Genomic DNA, 23,169 nt, shown 5'->3' with positions numbered 1-23,169 from the left:
CAAAAGCAAATTATACAAATAACAATACACAAGAATAATATGTGTTCTCATAGTGGGACAAAAGCATTTAATTCTGCACGAACAACCAGACAACAGCACAAGCTATTTATGCATGTGGGTGTACCCTACACACTCAAGGCATGTAAACACAATGTGGGAAGAGGCTCATAAAGAATGGAACATTATGCAGAAAGATATGAATAATTTGACGATACCCCTGCTGTTATCTAATTTGGATGCATATATATTTGCATATTAAATCGGTCATCAGACGAAGTAACTCTCCCAGGAATTTGGAATGACTGATTGCCATCAGATTCCTCTGGCACATATTTCTAAGACAGAAGCATATGCCTGCGTCCTGTGCAGGGAGTTATCCTTATAAGACCATAATGAATAATCATAACGCAATAGTACGGAGTCAGAACTAAGATGGAGACGTTTAGCATTCAAAGCTATATAGTTTGCGGGAATCTAAGCGTGCCTGCAATGCTGAATAATCAGCAGCTAAATAAAAAGTCGATCAGAATGTCTTTAATACTTTTTGCATACAGTAGGCTACTATACAACAAAAACAAAAGTTTTTGTTGCTACGCCACAAGGCTGTTGATTCAACGAACTGAACAGTATGTTGAGTTTGTTGACGTGGTCCAGTGGGGATGGTATATTTAGCGAATGTACGTACAGTAGGACAGATTTTAACACGTTTAAAAACGTTTTAAATGTAGTGCATCGATTATGCAGCACAATCTTTTCATACGCTTAGAGAGACGGTAAGTAATTCCACGTGTGTATTTAGCCGTGCGAGGAAGGGTCCATATATCATGTGCTCCAACCCGTCCCCGTCGCACAGTATGGCACTGCAGTCAAAAGGTTTTTTTTAGCGGTGAAAGGTATTTGCGTCCTTGCTCCACAACATGTTTGCGAAGGGAGAGTTCCTTGTTCAAGTACACCACAATCTTGACAGGTCGGTCCAGCTGGCACAACGGCAGGCGCTCAAGGCCAGGTGACGGAAAGGACGTGGAGTGGGAGAGAGAGCTCGTCTTCCGTCGCAGGGTTTCTTGGGCTCGTAACCGGTCACATTGACTCGGGGACATGTTATTGCCCCAGCGACGTAGCTGCCTATGGATCTGTGAGAGCAGGTGCGGGGAATGTAGCATAAGCTGCACGATTCGATAGCTTTAAAATGTGCATTTATTTAAAAATACCGCTAGATTTATTCAAGTTACTACCACATTTTTACCATGCGATGTATATGGCATGACACAACGAGGACGTTTTAAACCTGATAATCCTCTTGAATGTTAACCGCTGTTATTGTAGGTGCAGTAGGCTACAGTCACTGTATAATGGGCTGTGGCTGCGTGTCAGTGCTTCGGGTAGAGGCGGAGCCTTGCAGTGTTCTGCAATAGCATTTAGCAATCGGTTTGTAAACAACAGGGAGCCGGTTCCTGGAAAGCGAGTGTTAGTAGATAGGGGGTGGGGTGGGGTCAGACATCTGCACGATTTTAGCTGCTGTCCTTCAAATCCCAAGTCTACAAAGTTCCCCCTCCTGGTGGAAGAAGAAAGTCACCTAAGTAGCTATACGTTGGCCAAATCGGCTGAAAACTGAATGTTCCTCGTAAACGTTGCAAAAGCAGGACAGGGAAATACAAAACAAAGAAAAGGTGATACAGACGGAAGCCGCTCAGCGGAGTGCATAAACACAGGGGATTTGCTTTTGTTAGTGTAGTTTGGATTTCCAGCTTAATAAGAAAAAACCTTGGTGCTTTTTAATAAGCAATGACTCAATCAGCAGAAAACAAAAACAAAAACAAAAAAACCCCCATAAAAACAGTTGCAACAATGAGACCAGGCCATTTAGCCCGTCTTAGTTCATTATCTTGCCTGTAACCGAAAGAATGAAGCTAAGCCTGGGAAAGGAGGTAAAACTATTGGTATAGTAGTTTTAATGCATTAAAAACACGAAAAACTATTACTATGGCAATACAACAAAGAAGGAACCAATATTTTAGACAGCCATAGATAAACAAAACAAATTAGATTAAGTTGACAACATATCCGTCTGAGTGAATCCATATTTCCATCCAGCTTCGTCTGGAAAGATCTCAGGGCTTCTAACTCAAGTGTTACATGCATTAATAAAAGCCGCATGAAGAAATCAGTTCCAGGGCCAGTCAGTTGGCTATTTATCTTTCCGTCTGGTGCCCCTTGGTTCTGTTTCTGTAACAATTTGACATCGAACCCATGGTCTACATTCTAAAAGACTGTGGGCTCGCGGTGCGTTCTATTGAGGCAGATACTGGTAATACAGTGCTGGCTGTAGTTGGCTATAATACTGACCGGCAATATAGGGTTTTATTTTTGGCTAGGAGAATATGCCCCATTTGCGTTACGAAATGTGGAGTGACAACTACACAATTCAGCAGGTGGAATGCAAAGTGAAAATACAGGGAAGATGGCTGCACACAATTGTTTGTACCGGTTTCAGAAATTCAGTTTAAAAGTTCCTTAGTCTTCCGCAGGTTCAGAGTAATAAAGTAGTTCACAGAATAAAAAAGACAAGCGATGGTTCGTCAGTCGGTAATCTTGTTTAATGGAACGGTTTTGTATTGCTGTCGACGTTTTTTGTTCATTTAATCCACAACTTTCTTTCGACCGGCACATATTTTGATCATGCCTGACACGGTCTCTTCTGTACGGTCTCGTTCCGGCGGCTGCAGTCCTAATTGCCACGCGGTACAATCATCTTGCTCTTCGTGAGAGCAAGAGAAGGCAGAATAAATAAAAAAAACGATCAAATGGAAACCAAGCTGTTTTTCACTGATTGTGGTTTGGCTTTGTTCTTTTGAATAAGCAATTGTTTCATTTCCCATCATAGGTGGCGAGAAAAATCTTCTGTTTGTCAGCAACCTTCTGCTTCGTATCAGGCGGCGGGTGAAGCGCATCATAACCGAACTGCATCATTACTTAACCAACACATCCTGCACACAGACTTCCTCAATGGCAGCGGGGGCATTCAGCATAAGAAAACATTTAATGAAAATGCAGCTGTGACATTTTTTAACAATATTTATGGGCAACAACATGGTGGCTAAGGAGCATGACTGGGACCCGGAAAGTTGGTGGTTAAAGCCCCGGTGTAGCCACGATAAGATCCGCACAGCTTTTGGGCCCTTGAGGGACTGAAGGCCCTTAACCCTGCATTGCTCCAGCGGGTGGTTGACCCCTGCTCGGTTCATTCAACTGTAAATCGCTTTGGATAAAGGCATCAGTTAAGTAACAAATGACTAGATTTACCATTTTAAATGGATGTTTCTTTTTCTTTCCTTTTTTCTCTTTCTCTTTGTTTCTTTCCTTCTTTCTCATGAAACTGAAAGGCATGGGAACAGATCTGTCAGAAAGTGACGCATTTCGAGAGCTCAAGCTGAGGAAATGGCTGCACGCTACAGCGAGGAGGTGCGCGGTACCTGCGGCGCTCACTTCCAGTCGGCCAGTCGTTGCCTGCGCCCTGGGGAATCCGCCTCTCCAGGTGCCCGTTCCGTGGGTGAAGACACCACCGGGGTTTCCCAGAGGGATTCGCGCAGCTGTGTGCGGTTATGATTAAAATATGACTCGAACTTCAGTCTTACAACGGGAAGCAAGAAGCCACATGGCGTACAGGAGGCGTCCAAACACCTGCACAAAGTGGGACAGCGAGGGGAAAGGTCAAATGAGCACAGTAGATGCTGTTATGTAGGGCCAAAAGAAATACACTCGCCAACTGTACCGTTTAACAGTACAGAGAGGAAGCACGGCAAGCGCTGGCCCTTTGTTCCAGGAAGATATTAAAACTTCAGGTTGTGTTGCTTTTTTTCCTTTTTCTTTTTTATAGATAACCACAGGGCACAGCCTGACACAGTGCCCCTGACAGAATGGATACGCAGGCAGGTCAGCCATCACAACAAGATATCCCAAAGCACTGGAGCGTGTTTGTTTCCTCTCCTTTTCTTATCAGGGTCCAAACTGTCACACCGCTGTGTTCAAGGTAATCCTCTTACCTTTAATTATCGGCAAGTCTAGAGGTGTTTTTCAAAGTTCAAACTGCATGTTTTCCCATAAGTGTTTGATGTGATTCACATACTTATCACCATCTTATGTGACCCTGCCACAGTAGTCAGTTATGAAACACTCAGACAAGGAAAACACTTTTTGCTTAAAAGTCTGTAGGAATACTATAGTCTACCAAATTGCAATGATCCTATTCATAACACAAACACACGCTTGATAGCCACCCACTCCTTTGCTTTTGTCAAAGCATAAAGAGGCTCATATGGTCAATGGGCTGGCAGTGTGGTAAAGTGCAGATACTGAGCTCCACTTTTTACCCAGGTGGTTTTCTATGTAGGCACAGCTATTGTATGCCAGAACCAGGGACTTCACTTGCACTGCTTTGAGACATACAGCCACTTTATTAATGCGTATATAAAAGGCAACAGTGTAATCTGCCCAGGGTTGTGATGTTGAAAAAAAGGTAAGAAAAAATAAAAAAAGAAGTTTAATAGTGTATTAAAACCTTCCACAGTGGTTCTTATTGCCTGAGGTAGAGAAAGGTGTACCATAGAGGAAATGAGCTGAAAACATCTATGAACAAAAAGCAGTGAGTGATTCAGACTCGCGGGGCTATTTTGGGTGGTGCCTGCACCTAAGTGCGGTTACTGCAGGCTTTGTCTCTGCCTCCGAAGCTCAAAGCCCATGCCACATGCTGGCTTTGTCCCAGCCGAACAATGCAGCTAAAAAAAGAAAAAGAAAAGGCAAATAAAGCAAAATGCCGGTTAGCTGTTTTCACGCGCTCAGCCTGTGGCGGGGGGCCTCTCTATTCAGCCAGCGGCGGTGGTGGTCGCAGCCCCCCGGGGGCGGGGCAGGGGAGGGGGTGCCTGTTGAGGAGAGCGGCCTCTGACAGGCTCCATTGAGCGGCGCAGTGTGACCCAGCGCCCCGCGCTAACCTGGGAGGGCCCTCTCCCCGCGGCCCCCCTCACATGTCCCAAGCACTTACGCAGCTAGCGCGCTAATGAACCGCCGCGCGGCCGCCATAGCGCCCGCCGCCCGCGCCTCTCGCCCCCTCGCCTCCGCAGCCTCTCAGCACGCCCCGCCCCCCTCCCGCGCGGTCTCCATGGCGCTGTTTTTAATAAGGAGCCCCCGTGACCCCGCTTGCAGCCTATTTGTCAGGTCGTCGCTAATCACGGTCGCCGAGGGGGCGCTTGCCTCGGGCTGTCGATCGGACACCGGCCGCTTCCAGCGGCTGACGGAGGTCCCGCCCGAGCGAGGGAAGCCCACGGACCGGCCTCTCAGATTACCCAGCATTCCGAGCGCCAGAGCCGGGAGAGGGAGCTGCCGCAGGGCGAGAGCTACAAGTGTTAACGCACATACACGCCGTTTAGCCTCTGTTACCGCTGTTCGTCAGTTAACAGTTAACATTTTGCCAATCCCTGTCAACAGCTAAAAGATAGATTATTAATGCTCAGAATTAGCCTGCCACGTAATCATTCCTTGATTTATTTAGCCAAAAATTTTATTTAATTGGTGTGGTGAGCATTCTGACCCAAAATGGCTGCTGTTGCATTACCTTAGGTGGGTGCTGCAGATTGGTGGTGGTTGAAGCGAGTTTCCCCCTCATCACTATAAAGCAATTTGAGTTGCCGGCTGGTGAAAAAAGTACTATATATGTGCAAGGAATTATTCATTATTATGAATATATTGTTGTTATTATTTGCCTGATTTTCATTCATTAACCTTATTTCAGACTCAGAGTCCAGCTAAAAGACAAGACATAACATACAATGAATTACATACAGGAGATCATTATTGTATTATTGTCAGATATATATTGTCACAAGAGCCAGAATAATGTCACAGGTACATAGCAATAACTAAGGCAGCAGTGCAACAGTCTGTTACACTGTGGACAGACGGTGGGGGTGGGGAGCCTCACCATCGTGGCTCAGTGCTCTCCGGGTTGGACTGCCCCAGGCGGGGGATGCTGGCCGTTACGCCAAACCCACAACATCACATGCCCCGATGGGCATCTGTCAGAGCTGTGAGCGCGCTCAGTGGGGCCTGGAGCCGCCTGGATGTGGTGCCACCAGAATCACAGAGGGACTGCAAAAACCCATTAGTCACAAAGAGGCTCTTCGATCGCCTCTTCGTGACAACTCAATCTCACCGCCCTGCCATTTCAAACACCGGCTTATCGCACACAATCAGGGAAATCTCAAAAACAAATCGTATTCAAGGAAATAAAGGTGAGAAGTTTTTGAGACTTATCTGTGACTGAAACTGCACTGCTGCCAGACCGAGTGAGCGTATTTTCCTGTTTCTCGGTTTCTGCAGCGCTGTATCGATCTCAAGAGCATACACACAGTCAGGACCCCACCCTGTTTGGTTTGGAAAATATAACGGTCTCAAACACAGCTGTTCAGCTCATGTCATAAAATGCGTTGCTGCCATCTATGATGCTTCCCATTACCTGAGGTTCTTAGAAAATTCAAAAACTGCATTACCAGCTGGCAACATAAAAACATCTGTGGGTATCTGTAACTTCAAGGGTATTTTACCATCTGATATTAATGTGTCATAAGGTGACTATGATATATGGCTATGATCAAATACTTCAGGAAAAAACGCGCAAACTTGCAAAATTTTATTCTATTGTGAATTATATCCGTGTCTCCTGGTCCAGTTGCATTTCCAGAACTGAGGTAGAAGCCCAGAGCCACAGATAGTGAAGCCAAACACAATGTGTATCTCCACTCAAATCTGCTCAACTCAGTGAGTTCTTCTCTTCCAGTGTTCACTGAGGCATGGCTCTACACTCCCTGAGATCTGAATTAGTCAAAAACACAGATAAAATCAAAACATATCGAGGCTAAAATGACTAAAATTACTGCTCAGAGAAACTCTGCAGTCGTAACCACCTCCAATATGTTGACGAAAATAAACGCAATAAAAACACAAAGGTTCTAATGGCCCTCTCAATGCTGGAGTCCACTTTCTTCTGACAAATTTTATTGTGATTTAAGTAACAATAAAACTAGTGCTTATTGATGCAAGTACTTTTAGCCTTCCGAATGAGAGCAAAAAGAAATCAATAACAAGCGCACACATACACATTTCTCTCCCTCCCTCCCTCTCTCTCTCTCTCTCTCTCTCTCTCACACACACACACACTCACACACACACACACACACACACACACACACCCTTAAACCCCCTGCCACTGTGTTTTAGTCTAATGTTTATGGAAATTACTGCCTACAGTTGAATGCTACAGTATTACTGCTCAGTAGGATGGGAAATAATATGTTTCCAATTATTTATTTAGTCATTTATTTATACACACGACCCCCAGATTGACTTAAAGGCTGCCATGCCTAGTATGTACATGTATATAAACGCACACACAGGAACAGATATCTAGGAATAGAGCAACAAATTACACATCAGTGAGAACAGTGCTAAGGTTAAGTGTTCAATTTGAAGCCATTAAAAACACAAACTTTCCTTAATTTATTAAATGTAATTTAAATTCAAGATACACGTTTTAGTGAGGGAGCAGAATCTTGTTTTGTAGCATTCTCTGCATCAACATTGATAGCTGATTGGGAAACCTGCCAGTTGGAAACATTAAGGCATCTCCAGCTGTGATTTAGGACTTCCCAGGGATGTTGAGCTCTGCACTTTTTTATTTTTTGGAGCTGTTGTGTCCAAACCCAACCAATCTTTGGGCTTTTCTCTCCAAAAACCTTAGAATAGCAACTAAGCCCTCTGACTGAAAGCATCTAGCTGGATGATGAAGACCTGAAAGTGTGGGATAATTTATCTTGCGCTTAAGTGGTGCCTTTTTTTTTATTGTTGTTTGCTTCTGGAGTTTTTAGCAGCATGAATATACTGAGCAATGGAATATTGGGCTAGTGCAGAGAGAGAGAGAGAGAGAGAGAGAGAGAGAGAGAGAGAGAGAGAGAGAGAGAGAGAGAGAGAGAGAGAGAGAGAGAGAGAGAGAGAGAGAGAGAGAGAGAGAGAGAGAGAGAGAGAGAGAGAGAGAGAGAGAGAGAGAGAGAGAGAGAGAGAGAGAGAGAGAGTCAGCCGACATATCAAAAGTTAATAGACATCAAAAATCAAAAATATGCATTTGCCCAAATTCTATTTGCAATTGTGCAATTTCTCCACATTTGATCAGCTCAACATATTTAAAACCTTGACCTACTTCTCCGAGGACAGGGTAGAAGCTAAAGCTAAATGCAAAGCTAAAAAAAAATGCTACAAACAGATCATTTTCTACAGTAACACTTGTTGTTGTTTAGGAGGCTTGCCCCTGGGCTTTTTACACCCTCTTTTGTGTGGTTGTTTTGATCCGCGCGTACGGAGTGCACTCAGTTCGAAGGTGGGCGTGGCCACTCGACTGCAGTAAGCTCAGCAAGAGCATTTACCGACACAGGCGTGAGTGTGAAAATCAACCCGTATGTACTTATACAAAACTTGAACTTGAAGCGTCCGTTGCTTAAGCTGTAACAAAGGCAAAGAAATAAGAGAATGTCCGCATTGACCAAAGCACTGTGAAGGAAGACCGCGTATTGTTTCTCCTCAAATGACCCCGCTACCGAACACAGAACATCCAGTCCCTGTGATATTAATAGCGCTGCCTGCGTCACCAAATTGTGCCAGACTGCTTTTCTACACACGCGATGGTACTACAACACTGAGCCAGGCATCGCACACTTAGTCAACGGTAAACACGGTTGCACAACAGTGTCAGCTGTCACCTAAAGAAACCGCTGCGATCTGACTCATTTCGTTTCACGCGAACACCCTCTACAATGAGGCAGGTTTCTTGTATCATTGCGGACAGACGCGATGAAAAGGCAACGTGCTTGATAGTTCAATCAAGGCTTTTTTTACTACTTTTAACTTTGTACAGTATATTTACATATGGATAACATTAACAGCTCAATGTTACATCACAGTTTCCTGGAATACAATTCAGATTAAGAGGACAAAGGGCAGCTGTTTCTTTCCCTTTTCTTTATGTAAGGACTGTTTTTGGCAAACCTTGCTCACCTCAGCAATTTAGCCTATTCTTTTTTTAGCTGTAAAGTCATTTTAGGATAGTGTGGGGTTCCCTCCCCAGCACCATGGGTAAAATAAGAGAAAGTTTGCCTCTGAATAGTGCCTCACTCTCAATCACATTCAAACCAGAATAACTTCATAATCACAATCCTCTAAAGTTTAAACTCATCCAGTTCAGCCACCAGACTAAGTTATGGTTCTATTTAAAACCCTGGCTCCTGTATTTATCAGGCAGTTTTTTTCTGCTCTTGCCTTTCTGTGCACATACATGGCCTCGTGTTAACTTTGTTCCTTCCTGCAGTTTTCCCCCAGCTTGGAGCGGAGCAGCCGATTGGAGGAGCCAGCAGGGAGCCGGGGGTTGCTGTGAGGACTTGGCCCAGTCATAAAGGGGAGGGGCAGGGGGGAGGGGGGGCTCGATTGTGATTGCTGGGTTCAGTGGCAGGACTAAAGGGTGGGGACGTGTGGTTTCTCTCTGAGCCCTCGTACACACAACACAATCGGGCCAAGCGGGACGTTAAGTGAATTCATTGCCCTGGACTGGTGCAGAAGCAGGCGCTTTCATGCTTCACGGAGTGTGTGCCACCTGGATGAATGCCGCGTTGCCCACAGAAAGCGGAAGTTGTGAGAGTGGTGCGAACACGAGAATCAGTTTCACCAGTGGCGAGCGGATGTGCGCCAAGACAACGCAAACTCGAAAAACAGATTTGCTTGAGACTGGTATGCGGATACTTAAGACAGTAGACGTGCAGATGACCATGGCTTAACAGCTTGTAGAGACGGCAGAAATAAACAGTTTAAAAAAAGCTTTGAGCAGCACTTTCTGGAGTGCTGCCTCAACACATTATTGTGCAAAAATCCCAAGATAAGACAGACTTTGTGGTCAGAATACCAACAGAGAGCCTAGAGTGAGCGAGACAGGGAGACAGAAACCGATTTGGATCAGCCTCACTGTGACTAGGCTTGCATGGACACAGCACACATTAGAAAGCCTCTTTTTCTTGGAAAAGTGCTGATGTGACACAGGAATGCACCAGAGCAACGACCCGCTTTGGCAGACAGCTCTGGGCATGACAAGGTTAAGACTCAGGTCAACACGCATCTCGTTGTGTTAACAGTTTCTCTTCAGAGCCTTTCTCTGTTGAAATCGCATGCGAGCTGTCGTCAGATAAAAGGAACAAAGAACGAGCGTGCGCACATGACAAAACCACAGTCTAGGCAGCCCGGCTATCAAACACCAGGCACGTACTTGGTCTGTTATGAAATGATATTTCAGTAAACATTTCCCACCCTCTCCGCTAGAACTATGACGTTGGCCTTTTGGAGACGGAAAGTAAATGTAAACCCAAGGTAAAGCTAACAGCAGAAGCGGGGGCATTAGGCGTATTGTACGTGGCCGACATCGTTTTAGTGAATCAAACGGAGGGGAAAACTCAAACTTCCACAATAAGCTCGTTGATGCATGGCTCACGTTTTCATGAATTAGCGAGTGGGCCGCGGAGTAGGACGTGGGAAAGACCTCTGCTTGAGTCACACGAAGGCGGCGAGCGTAGGAGCGTGGGCTGGCTTTTATAAGAAGATGCGGCCGCTGAACAATACGGCTGCCGGGGGGGAGAAGGGCCTGTTGTTCCAGCATGTGACTCACGCCGCTGAAGAACAGCTTGAACTGCCAGTTCCCATAATGCCCTGGCCTCTCCAAGCCACGCCCATCCAGGCCATATCCTGTCATATCACTGCTGCTCATCTGCTCAGCAGATTGAATTCATATAACAGGATGTTGCTCACAACCGAGAAAATTTGAACAAAGTACCTTGGATTAAGGGGACAATGGCAAACACAAACTGGTAACTATTTGGTTACTACTTAAATCCCCACACCACAAGTGAACACCTGCACCACTTGTTATGTTAAATATACTTACTACAGTCTTTTCCAGGCTAACCGACTTAGCAAATATGTTCAACTGGATAATTATTAGAGCAATTTGGGGTGGCCCAGTATAGTGGCGGTTCAAGCGTGCCCCCCCCCCCATTTCAAACCTAGTACCACTGTGCTATAGCACATACAGCCCACTATCAGGAGCCATCTCTCCCCACAGCACAGTCTCTCCTGCTCCAGCAGAGCCGGTTCCACAGGCCACGTCCAGACGACGGGCACCATGCAAATTACAGTCCGGGCCAGACACACACACCCACAATTACCACGCAGGAATTATCCCCCTAACAGGGCATGGAGTACGCCAACGGCTGCAAACTTATCTGTCCTCACTGCAAACATGTGAACCAATTAGGAGTGACTGTTGCATTACTCATAAAGACAAGATGGTGAGGGGGACCACTGTGTTCACCTCTGGTTTTTTTTCCTCTTATCTTTGGTTGTTTTCAGTCCAGAAACCAGAGAGGAGGTGAGTCATTTCTCTGTCACGAAATCAAACTGCCAAGAGAAGTTCTGTACAATGCCCGACACCACTACCACTACCACGCATGCTATAGGCGGAGCTCGTATGGAAATGTGGACCAACTGAAGTCATGTGATCGAGATGTAATCTGCCGCACACAAAGGGGTTGTGGGCGTGTGCAATAAACTGCCAAAATAGTCTTTTTAAAAAAAGGAGTCACTGAGTCACTAGGAAAATTCCAGAGGGATTGCAGATGGGGATTTGGGTCACATGTTAGCTCATGAATAACATGGGCCACACAAAGCTCTGACTCTCCTCCCATCCACCAGTGAGAGAGAAAGAGCACTGTTAGCATAGGGACAGCAGACGCTCCCCACAACGCCTTCCATGCTAAATAGACATATTTAACAGAATTATAATTTTCATCATCCATTACCCACAAAGCCAGGATTAAAGGTTAGGTGATACCTGTTTTCAGACAGCAGCCTACAGGATACGAGATGCAATAAAACAAATTTACTCACCTTTTCTTTTCAACTTTTATTCAGGAAACATGGCATATTTAACAAAATATACACATGGTAAAAGTATTCAAAGATAATCCTGGCTAACAAAAGTGCAATTCGACAGCAACATCAGGGGCCTACGTTTTCTGACCGATTGGGGGAAGGGGACATAAACAAGGGGAGGGTGAAGTAAACCCGGTCTTATTAGGTCTATAAATTGACCCAACAAGCCACAGGTTGTTCCCAGACAGAGATAATGATGGGTCTGAGCAGTCTCTTCAAAACGGGAGCGCTCTAGAAGCACCACCACACGCCCCTTCTCCGTGGTGCGTCTCCATATGTCTGTCGGTCTGCGTCAGGGGTCCCATCGCACTGGCCTCAGCGTAGCACCACCCAGCAGAGGACTACGTGTCTGCATCTGCTGAACCAAGAGGGTGGAATTTACAGTAAATATCTTGCGGTCGCCAGCGGCAACGATGCAAAAATGCAACGAAACGGGTTACCCTGCACACATGTTCCTTTCAGAGATTAGAGAACCACGGGGACCAGACTCTGTATGCTAAAGGGCAAAAGAGGATTAAGAATAGCCAGCGGCCTCGTCCTGTTTTGTACTGTAAGACCCACACGCTAACAACTCCAAATGGCCTCTCCGTTCCTTCCCAGCCAGAATGGGGAAATACCCAGTGCTCTTGAAGAAGTTTGATTCTATATAACACAATATAGTATTGCTGCTAACTGCTGCACACCACAGCACACAACACCGCTAGGAAAACAAAATCACAGAGCAAGGGGAACAGTCAACGGTGTACTCCTCCCAAGCGGACGAAACATCAGCAAAAAAGAAAACTAACACCCTCATGTTGTTGACCTCAACTGGCCTGAGCTGCTACAGCATGTTTTTACCCTGAGCCAATTACCCCCTCCTCTCTCTCTCTGTTCAGCAGGGGCTACACTAGGGCCCGGTTCCCACTCACCATCTGCGCTTTTGGATTAGCCCAAACTTGCTCGCTAATTAAAATGGCCACAGATAAGGCCTCGTTGGTAGCTATCATCAGCAGGATTATGCAGATTTTAAACGACTGTTCTCTTCTGACAGGGAGCAGGGGCTTTTAACAGAGTCTCTTCTCGTCAACCGCAAAGGTGACAGGGCCTCACTCAAGGAATTTGGCCCTGCCTCCTCATGCGGGGACCTAACCAAGCGGGTATCACCGCCAAGATGGGGTCTTCACTCCCCCCCCTTTGTTTCCCTCCGAATTTGGGAGAGCTCCCGTGGAGTGCGATGAGCTCTCGTGATTGGACGCCCCTGCTGAGGAATTAAGACCACGGGGTCTCAGGTTTCGGCGTGACAGACGGTCTGTCAGCGGTGGGGCTGGAGATTACGTTCAGAATCTGCACTCATCTGCATTTATCGACCCCTCTCCCGCGTCTGTCTGAGGAACCCAGGCTTTTCCACACAGACGAAAAGGCGGGGAGAGGATGTTCTCTCTGAAACGTGGCACACGGATCCCACGTGTTTAAATCACAGAGCTGCGACGGACTCCAACGACCAAAATAATTGAAACTGTGTTTTAACACGTCCAAGACAAGGCGGAAACCATTTTAGTTTATCGTCATTTATATTGCTTACGCGGGGTAAAGGTTGACTGGAATTTTCACAGCTGGTGTGACTGCATTGTAAGGAGGATTGTGAAAATCCTTCACCTGGTAAAATGTGACCTTTGGCATCGTTCCAGTAGACAGTGCACTATGAAATTCAATATGGATTTTGAGACTGACACTGAACTGTACTGGTGTGAATGAAACAAACACGTCTCAGGTGGCTGAGACACACAGCTACAGTTTCACCACCGGCCTGTGTTGAGGTGAAAATGATTCAAGGCGTGTAAATAATTTTTTTTTTGCCAAGGGCGGTGGTGCGTGAATCACCAGCTCAACTTAAGGAACTGAATCTCGGACAGATATGGCAGTGCCATGGAGAAACACATGAATCTGAATTTTTTTAAATTTTTTATAAACATTTATATCTTTACAGCTTAACAATACCGTTGAAAACTCGATGAGTCAGGGGCAGGGCTCATGTGATAAACAGCAATTGGCACCGCACCCTGGGTTTTGGGTCCATTGCTGTTGTCTGTATGGTGTAGCAGCCAGGCCGCAGAGCAGGACCTCAGACAGAACCTGCACAGTAACCCAGCTCTGCAGACCTAATTATACGTTTCATAAGCGTGTTTTACAATGTCTACCTATCCAGCAATCCGCCAAACAATGCAGGCTTTCATTATTTCAAAACTGTGTTTATACTGCGTATATACCATCACAGTTGACAATTAGCACACCCTCAACATGTCTGGAAAATATTAGTGAGGCGAAGGAAAAAAAGACTCCAGAATTGGTCACAGATATTTCAGGCAATGAATGGAACTTGGGACAGGATTCTCTAAGACTTGCTATTTTAAAGTACACCTAAGGCAGTTAGCTGTAAAAATATGAGCAATTTAACATATAATTACTATTTGTCACAAATGTTAAACTGGGGCCTAAGATGGATTTAAAGCACAGTAGGTGCCTTTTAGCACCAGTCTACATTTAAAAACATGGTCTACACCGACTCAGGCAGGGACAGCACATTCACAAGGCTGCTATTTATAAATTTGCCATACTTTAGGAAAAAAGTAGCTGTACAATGTACAGTGAAAGCGCCCCATTACTGTTTGTGATTGTCTCCAAATTTGGAATGTCTGTTCATGTCTGTGTATAAGTGCTGTCACATAAGTGTGTCTCATCACTGCAACAACATATTTTCATTCAGTAGTTAAGCAGCTGAGCTGTTGTTCTCACATTTGAGGAGTGTACTTCCTACATAGGTGATCAAGACAGACTATATATGCCAAACTAAACGGGATGGGGATGATCCCAATTTTGTACATTATTGGCATTTGGCAGACGCTCTTATCCAGAGCGACGTACAACAAAGTGCATACCCATAACCAGGGATAAGTTCGCTGAAAGACCCTAGAGGTAAGTACAATTTCAACTGCTACCTGTACAACAAAGATAAGGACATGGGCCTTTTTTTTTTTTTTTGTTCTTTTTTTTTTTTTTTACAAACAAACAAACAAACAAACAAACAGAGCAAAAGTCACCAAAGTTAACTATCCAAACACTGCTTACCTAGCCAACTAAAAATACCGATACACAAAGCAAGTCACAGAGACAACAATTAAGGTTCACAGGGAGGTAGGGACTTATACCTTCCTCTGTGGGCAATGTTACCATTGATTCCACACCATCCCACAGGACTCTGCTTGGCCATGGAGCCCATGCCAGTTTGTGTGGTATGCCAATCCCATTTTTTTGTAGGATGTGCCACACAGTAGCCAGGAATGCCATTATGTTCACACTGCGTACTGGATTACACTGTTAGAGTTTGTATTAAATGCTTAAAAAACTGTTTGGGTGTAATGTAAGGGATTCTTAACATGCTGACACAGAGTCTTCTGCACATTTTTAACAAATGAATGGAAACAAGGCTTCTCTTCATTGAGTTTTAAGGACCAAATATTCAATTATGTGAATGGATGTTTGGCTTATTGTTCTCCTTCTGTTGTTCTGAACTTTGGCTGGGATTCACATAACATTTTTTTTGTTCCATTTCTGAATTCAGTGACCACTGATTACATCACCAAATTTGTGAAGTTTGCGAGTTTGTGAAGATAGTGTAATGCTCGTTTTAAGGATAAATGTTGATTGAATACAGGTCTCTGACTTGCCACTTATTATTTATTTATTGACTATATATTGGATATTTATAAGGCTTGCCCTATATAGCCTCTGATTCACCTGGCTATGTATTCAGATGAAATCCACTAGCTCAGCCAAAGCATCAGTGCTTTATACCATTAACAAATTTGACTTAGTGAAATATATGTTTACAAGACTGTTGGGGTTCACAGTGGGAGAGCCAACTGTAGGTCTGGTGCTTATATAAATGTACATATAACAGCAATAACAAGACCAGCATAAGACTAACATCTCTTTTGTCAAACTCACTTCTTTTTCCTTCGGTTGTTAAAGTCAAAGGCATTTTAATAAGCTTTGTTCCATACCGAAATTAAGGGATTTTGGTCTGGTTTTTTGAGCCAATCACAGTCTTTTCCTTTGTTTCATTTCATATGCTCCCTCTATGGAAAGTCTTTCAAACAATCCTTTGATTTCCAAAACCTACATAATGTAACAGAAACACTTAAAAAGCTTCTGTTAGGAGAATGTACAACTTGAACAGCATCCTTTGGCTTAGAGGAATACACTGGAATATTGACTGCTCAGATAATCCTGCATGACATCGCGTTCTGTCGAGCACAGCAGTTTAATGGGGGTCAGGGGGGTCCGGACCATTGATTTTGTGTAACGATTGCATCATATGTAGAAATTAATTGTGAGATATCGAACTGGGGGGTTGGGGGGTGGGGTCGACTGGGGGAGACAGCAGGCAGGGGGCAGGACCCGGGAGCATCACGGATGCAGAAAGGAAAGGATGCAGAGGTGCGGTATTCCGGGCCAGGGATAATTTCTGTTGCGTTGTCTAGCTGTTCCTAGCACAGGTCTGCGGGAATGAGACGTTCCATTTTGACACTGCTATGAAGAGGGCAAGGGCCGATACCGTCTCCTGGTCTCTTCATCACCGACTGCGCCAGGGAGCCAAAATTTCTGCACAAACAAAAATAAATAAATATGGTAAACGCTACATAATATTGTAAACACTACTACCAAAGACAACACGGCCGAGATTTAAAGCTGGCTATTAATTCCAGGAAATCCAGTCAGTATCACTGCAAACAAACAGAGGGGCCTTTGCAAACCTCAGGCCTGGCAAGCACTGTTTTCAGAAAAGATGAGAAAAAAGAAAATATAGAGAAAAACACAGTGGAAACTCAAGCCTTTGTTTTCAGCCACGTCAGGCCCCACATCTGTTTTTCCTGAAAAGACGCTTTAGTTTTGATGATAGTTTTGCTCAGTTTACACAGCTGACGCAGAGAAGCAGGCAACTCTAAACCCCCTTCAACCCAAGAGTCAAACAGGCCCAGATGCATTGTGGGAGTGTCTCCCCTTCCCCCCACCTTGTGTACTTTCTCCCGTGAAGAAAGCAGATGAGTGTGAACTTCGCATCATGCCAAAACTTCAGGAAGTTAATATGACGGGGAATTGAGCAGCATTCCGGCTTTTCACACTAGAGAAGTCACTCACCCTCGAGTCATCTTTTTCCAAAGCAATAATTTCAAGGCCAAGTAGTTGACCTGAACAGTAAATTACCTTGCTTTACAGATTCTGCTATTAGCTCTGTGATTGTCTTTGCACATTGACTTGTGGCTAAATCAGCTAAACTCATAGCCAATGTCCACAACTTCCCCATAAGTACCGCATTAGAAAACACAATGAATGACAACTCAACCTTGGCTTTCTTTTCTTTGCAAGTCTGTATGTGCATTTTCTGAAAACGGAGGGGGAGGGGGGAGGGGAACCCAAGCGCCATGACAACCCCAAAAATTCAGCTGGAGGACGTCCAGAGTAGAGATTCGAGGAATGGCTGCACCCAGGGGGACGGTTTTCTAAGAACCGGTCCGTCCCCTCTGGCAGCGAGCCCTGTAGTGGGCTGGGTTTCACTTGGGCGGTTAGCAACGAACCCCCCCCCCCCCCCCCAAAGCTAGCCCCACCCCAAGTGGGGCTATGCAGTCTGCTGAGCGCGCTCAAAGTGCCTCTTCAGCCCCACCCCCCAGAGACTCAGAGGAAAGAGTAAAAACTTAAAATGTTTCCTGAGATTTTCTGATACATTTTCAAGCCCTGAGATTCTCCTACTAACAGTTTCGCACACATACATATACGTGTGTGAGTGTGTCTTTTTTATTTTATTTTTAGACCCAATACGTCTCCATAAACGCTGCCTTTATTATAAAGCAGCATTGTGCGGTTAGATAAAGGAAATAGCCTAAAACTGAGCAAAGAAACCATCTGATAGCAGGGATTCTCAAGGGTATGCTCAGTGTAATTATGCCCCCTGGTCAACACGTACCCCTCGAGAGAGAACGAGATAATGACTCGGGCATTCTCTGCAAGTTTCATTTAAACCACACTATTACGGAACCCCTGCCTTAACAGTCAATTTTATCGCCAAGCCCAGACTTGCGACGTCGCAGACGGTGTCTCGCTTGAGACATTTGCTGTTTCTTAATTCTTTGGCAGATAGAAAAGCCACCCAGCTCAAGGAGAGTCAGACATACTTTAAAAAAATCAATTTCCCAAGTCAGTAACCAGCCTCACACAAAAAGGCAATACAGGCATATTTGATTTACCGACTATGGAAAACAAACATATATAAATATTTGCAAGAGCCTGTGGAAACAAATGCAGTATTTTCTCCCACATATTCCTGCTGAACAGTAAATGTGTAAATGTATTCCTCCACGTAAAGATTTAATTATGATAAAAATGAAAAGAATATTTACTGTAGGTATAGAATAAATTCAGAATAATCCCTCAGTTTAACAGCGATCTTTATCCAGAACAAAGGCGGCCCTTGTAAAGCAGTGCCATCTGTCTGCAGTAGGTCACTGCCCTCAAATTGTACTCAAATTTGTGGGGTGTTTATATGAAACTTGAGAAGCATGTCTTAAGCAAGCCTTACTTGAACTCATTTTATCTGACTTGGTGGAACAAGCCAGGCCAGTACAGTAGCCTCACCTGGTTCAAGCACACGCGACATACTTAACAAGCCTGCAGCCCACAGCACAACCACAGGAGATTCTCTCCATCGCCCTAAAACACCTAACACCCACACGTGTACACAGGTGCAAACACGCGTACACAAACACGTTTGCACTCACATATGCCCACTATTAAACTGGCTTTAGAATAAAACTGCACTACACAGTATATTGTGGAGGCTTTGACTGGGTACGTAGGTGTGTTGCATCGAACATGCACCCTGGTTCGAGTATTATGTCGTCTTGCAATAACATGTTGTCTCTATTGCTGCCGTCTATCCGCTTGACAGCCCTGTCTGTTTCTCTTCAAGAGCTTCCCCGGAATCTCTCTTCTGTAATCATTTTTATCACTCCATCGCTGAACTCGCTGAACTTGAGGCACCAGTTCAAGGGTTTCTCTTCTTTTGCGCCCTCTCTCCCTCCATATGAGCTAGACAGGAAAATCCTAGCATGCACTGCACTCCTACATGTCCCAACATGCCCCCTATCAGACCATCTGTGAACAGAGCTGCTTCAACATCCTCTCTCACCAGGATTCCTGACACATTTCACTGAGGTCTATTCTACACCACAGACAGTACATACTGTACACCCTCTGTGTACTATGCACAGTACACAGTACAAGCTGTAGACATAATACACACAGAAGATACAGTCTGTACGTGTGTGTGTACAGTGTTTATGTACACAAACACACACTATTTAATGACAGATTATTTAGGGTACCAATAAAAAACAAAAAAAGCCTGATTCCCTTAATTCAGTCATCAATGGGGTGGTTATACCTGTTGATCTGAACAGCCTGCCACATCAATATAGCAGCAACCCAGCTAGCTACTGTATACATTACAATATATTAATGCAATTTTCATAATGTAGCTTTGAACACCACGGGTGTTCCTGCAGTACACTAGTGGTTCACAGACCAGAGCTTGAGAATCTGCGAAGAAAATAGATCATGTATGTTCTTGCTTTGATGCCCTATATTACAGCTTTAAGGGTGTAATATTAGGATTTAATGTAAACAGATACATTTGTTTTAGCATTCAGGACCAGAACGGTGTTTTGATGCAGTGCGTTCAGTTTGGAGCATCACTTGCCCATTGTGCTGCTGTTGGTGGACTCATTGTACTGGCACACAATCCTTCTCCCAGGTGTAATTTTAATCGGTCCCCATGACAACCTAGAAGTAAAACATTTTGGCATTGTTTTTTTGGCATTGCTGTTCCCTCCACAAAGGATGGTGGCATTCAGCTCTCATCTCCTCAAAACATATCTGTTAAGAGACGTGGGGTCAGATTCGCAAACACAGATTAAGCTTAAAATTGAGTTTTATCTGCAGAATCTCCATTCAAAAATGTATTTTATTTGAGGACTAAGCTTAATATGTATCTTCAAAACTGGCCCTTTGTGTTTAAAGGTAGACCTCAAACAAGTGTTCTCTTGTCAAGCAGCATCGTCGATCCACAAGACTCTCTGAGAATTAGGTTTCGATTAAAAGTGAGTCTCGCAGCCGATTTTCAAAAGGCTCCATTTAAGTTTGAACAAAGGAGGACTTTAATGTCTGAAATCCCTGGCATGAATGAAAGTCTTGGACAGGAATCCCAGTTCCCCTTATTTATATTCCACGCTCCCCAGGAAAACATATGCAGCTCATTTCATTTCAGACCACTTGCCAACTGGGTTCTCACCTGCTTTTTCTAAAGGTTCAGATCAAGAAACTTCACAAAGAAAAGCATTTGCAAATCACCTATATACACAGCATGCTCAAGAACCTTGATGTAATATTAATACTAAGACGAAGTTGGCAGGGTATTGGCTGGGTTGACTGGGTATTCCCCATGTCACTGCACGTCAAGCCCTCTCTCTCCACACCACGGGCAGTCCCTAGGCGCAGAATCTGCACAGCTCAGCTGGAGCACTGCGGGTGAATGCAGATGCACAAGCAGCGGTCATTATAGAGATTGGACAGCCCTACAGTTCTACTAGCCAGTCTAGTCTGGGGAATAACAGAAAAACAGGGATGGAAAAATGTTTTTCATGCAGCACCTTTCAAAGCTCGAAAATTAATTTTACAGCGAAAAAACACAGGCAGAATAGATATGAGCATGAATGTGTGATGCTGCTGACTGTTTGCCTTCAATCGCCTTCATTATCAGTATGTCCACATCCCTCACAGCTAGCAGGTCAGTGCAAGTTCACGCCTGAATGTATTGACAAAATTAATATTTCACTTGTGCAGTGGCTGGTCAGCACTATGTATCTTCAGCATTCGATATATACGGTTGTGGAGCGTGTTGTTTTCCTTCTGTGTTGTTTGCCACAGTGGTTTTTGGACATTTATGTTTGCCTCGTGAATGAGTGTCAACGGGAGCGCCGCTCGGCTCTCAGCGAGGGGTCTGAGGGGTAGACGCAGTGCGGGGTCCCAACCTCAACCTCTTCCTTATCTTCTTTAATGACGGCGGTAATCTTGTGGAGACAGAGGCGTGCCCCCCGCTGCCAGCGGGGCGGGTGGGCGGCACGAGGGTGGGGGTTTGGGGGGGGGGGGGGTGATACAGGGAGACCAACAAAAAGGGTCTGCCCTCAGATAGCACGGCCAGGCTAAGGGCCTTTCTCAGGCCTATTTCACTGCAGTAACAGTGCAGAGGCTGTGGCTGGGTTCCTACGGCACAGGCAGCCTAGACACTGTACAGTAGAGACCAGACCTGCGACCAGGAAGGTTAAAATAGCTGTCCCTGACATTGTGCTGGGCGAGGTTCTCAATCTGAACGGCATTCAGGAATAAACCTATAAAATGACATGTCAAGTCATTCACCCTGAATTAAAAGGGACTTTGTTGTGCAAACGACAATATATGGTCTGTTGTGAAAACACTAATGCTATCCAGGGAACAGTGACATCAACTTTGTGTCAAATATGATGATCTGCATCATTGAATATCATTGTATTTTTAGACTAAAGAGCAACATAGTGTTACCATATGATCTCCTCCCTTCTTTGTTGGTTGCTGTTTTGTGCTGAAAATGGACTGGGTTTGGTCCCAAATGGGCTCGGTTCATGTTTCATGAAGCAATCGAACTTCCAGCTGCCAAGCAGAAATGCCCAGGACAAAAATCAGCATGTGACCATCAGACAGAGGATTCTGTTTATTACTTGATTGTCCCCCTCAGAGAGGTAATCATTCACTGACTTTTATTCAAGTTTATATGTACCCATCTAACACTGAAAATCAGATTCAGCTCGTCTAAAACCTGGTTTTGAATGAGTGTGGTGAGCACACTCTCTTTATGCCCACGATGCTGTGTGGGTTATGAATGGATTCGCGCACGGCCTGTTCCAAGCAATCGCCCACTTCTGCAGCCAAAGCTTTATGTGGGCGCCCCCTAGTGCCCAACCCCGCAAACTGACAGAAGGAAATGCGATGATTTAACACTGAATTTATTGAAGCTTGTCTCATTGCATAATGATTACAGAATAAGTGAACAGTAAAATCATCTTAACTACCCCTCATACTCACAGTACCAGTGATGAAAAATGATGCAATTAAGAGGGAAAAAAATGGGCAGACATTGATATTGAGCCTATAAATTGCGCTTGCTCCTTCTTTTCAGCCCCACAAATACAACAAAATGTGTTCCTCTTCACATCAATGTAGAATTGTTCTAGTATTAATTTCTGAAATGACATATATACCTGTACATTAACAATATACACTTTATTAGGACGCATTAGATTATTGTTCTTCTGCTGCTGTAGCCCATCCACTTCAAGGTAATGGGTGTTCAAAGATGCTCTTCCGCATACCACTATTGTAACATTTGGTTATTTGAGTTACTATTGACTTTCTATCAGTTTGGACCAGTCTAGGACTCTCATTAGTGGGGGTTTTTTTTGCACACAGAATTGTTGCACACTGCATGTCTTTCACATGTTTACATCACACCCCCATTTTAAGTCAGTCATTACTTTCAAAAATGTTGCAATAATGCTTATATAATGAACATTCTAATCTGAAATTTTAACACTACTGTTTCAATTTAAGATGACAGTAACACAGAAAAAAGAAGGCATACTTTCACAGATTAAAATAAGCCCTTCCTGTGGTGTATCGAGGCCCCTATAACCACACAAGCATTCGCAGAGCAGGAAGATCGGCGGTCAGCCTCATCACAAGTATTCTGGACGAAAGAGCATCCTGTCTTCTTGGTGCACCCCACCCAGTGAAACACACATTCACTTAGGGCTACAGCTAGCAGCCTGGCACAGCCCTGGTCATCAGTCTCTGTGAGAACCCGTCAAAGCTGTGCTGCTTACCAGCAGGAATTAGGCATTACGCATTCTTAGGGACAGACAACGCACAGCCACTCCCCTGTGGGACAGCAGGACGCAGGGCGATCACAGAGAGCGG

Source organism: Conger conger, chromosome 15 (assembly GCF_963514075.1).
Source record: "Conger conger chromosome 15, fConCon1.1, whole genome shotgun sequence".
Classification (NCBI taxonomy): domain Eukaryota; kingdom Metazoa; phylum Chordata; class Actinopteri; order Anguilliformes; family Congridae; genus Conger; species Conger conger.
The sequence above is the reverse complement of the archived record's forward strand: the minus strand, read 5'-3'. Positions refer to the sequence as shown.